The following is a 1,782-nucleotide window of genomic DNA, read 5'->3' as shown; positions in this document are numbered from 1 at the left end:
CTGTAATTTTTTCCTGGTTAGCATTCCGGTAGCCCTACATCTTGCAAATTCTGGTCGGTTAGGGTTCCCCCTCATGGGCCTGACTGAACCAAGAACAGATGTGTAGCCCTGCTCAGGAGTTTGTTTCTAAGCTTGAAAAAGCGGCTCATCTCGGAGGCAGCTTGTGGACAATGTGAGGGTCAAGGTGACTTAGGAGAAGGGTTGCATGAAGGGGAGCACTGGAAGCTTTTCCAAAAAGCATACTTTTTATGCTTTCAATCCCTGACATCAACTGGAGCCAGCGCTATTTTTTTTCCATTTCAAAGTTTCATTTGGAAAGCTAAGCCTAAAAAGTAGAAGCATTTTATCCTTTATTAAATAGTTGTGAGTCATGTTTGATATGTCTGGGGGGAAAAAAAAGCTCAGCTGTTCATTCTGAGTTGGCTTCGCAGGAGGAACAAAAAGAAAATAAGAAGGAATCAACTTGCGCAAGGAAGAACCAACTTCCTTGCCTGTTCCTGTTGCGTGTCATCAAGTCAATTCTGACCCCTGACGGCCCCATGGGGCAGGGCGGAACTGCCCCGAGGGCTTTCCGGCAGATCAGCCGTGGCCACGATTTGGTCAGCCCAAGGCTGATCCTGGTGGCAGGGGTGGCCTGAAGATAGGGAGACAAAGGAGAGGTGTGGAGGTACTGGACACAGGGGCCAACCCTGGTCCTCCTTCAGAAGCCATGCGTGGCAACATACTGTTCTCCGTCTCTGCTAAAGGACACGAGAACGAATCCTGGCCTTTCGTGAAGCGTGATGCAGAAACTTTCCTCTGGGAGGCTGTGCGATCAGAACGAACCATTTTTGGAAATGAATTCCAGGGAAGGCGTGCTTGCTCTGTGCTCCCTCCCTCCCTCCCCTTCTTCCCCCTCCACTTCACCGCCCACCTCCCTGATCCAGGGCTCAGGCGGGTGACTGCAGGCAGCAGAGGCTCCATCCCTCCCTGAGCAGGCGGCTCTGACTCCTGTTACTTGCCCTTGCGCTCTGAGCCTGGGGAGAGCAGATGTTGCTATTGTTCTGTGTCCTTGTGTGAATTCCACTGGGGGCTGGCTCCATGGGGTGCAGGAGGACTGCCCCACGGGGTTGGTTGGTTTCTTTTGGTACTGTTTCACTCTTCTCTTGAGGAAGCAGATTTCCAAGTCCTGGGATCCCAACCACCAACCTTCTCTTGGTTGGCAGCCCACCACCGTTGGCACTCGCAGGGCTCCTACAGACAGGCAGAATGGGAGACTCTTCACCAGGGAGGCTAAGGCTCCCGGGAAACTCCAGAAAGAACCAAACCAGCACACTAAACCCAGGAGTCCTCTTTACCCAAAATAGACTGAGTTGACACGTTTTGAGATGAAATCGAACACATTTGACACTTCGCTCCACCTCCAAAACCCAACTGCCAGTCAGTTAATGCCAATTCATAGCAACCCTATCAGACAGGGTAGAACTGCCCCCTGTGAGTTTCCCAGACTGTACCTTTTTGACTGGAGTAAAAGCCCCCTTTCTCCCAAGGAACGAACGGTTGGTGGTTTTGAACTGCTGACTGTTCAGCGTGAAGCTCAATGAGTAACCAGGGCACCAGCATTTTGCTCGCCGGCCCTAAATTTAATTACGAGGCTCTTCCCTCTACATTTTCCCTGAAAATGGAGTGGACACAGCCAAACGAGGAGGCCTCAAGCAGTTTGTCAGAAAAGGGAAGGCAAAGCTACTGGACTTTGTTTCTATTAACTTTTGGAAGCCCCCTGGCATTTTTGTTTCCAATTAC

Source organism: Echinops telfairi, unplaced genomic scaffold (genome assembly GCF_000313985.2).
Source record: "Echinops telfairi isolate 266 unplaced genomic scaffold, ASM31398v2 ScPeMD7_3533;HRSCAF=4204_0, whole genome shotgun sequence".
Taxonomy (NCBI): Eukaryota; Metazoa; Chordata; class Mammalia; order Afrosoricida; family Tenrecidae; genus Echinops; species Echinops telfairi.
Note: the sequence above shows the minus strand (reverse complement) of the source record.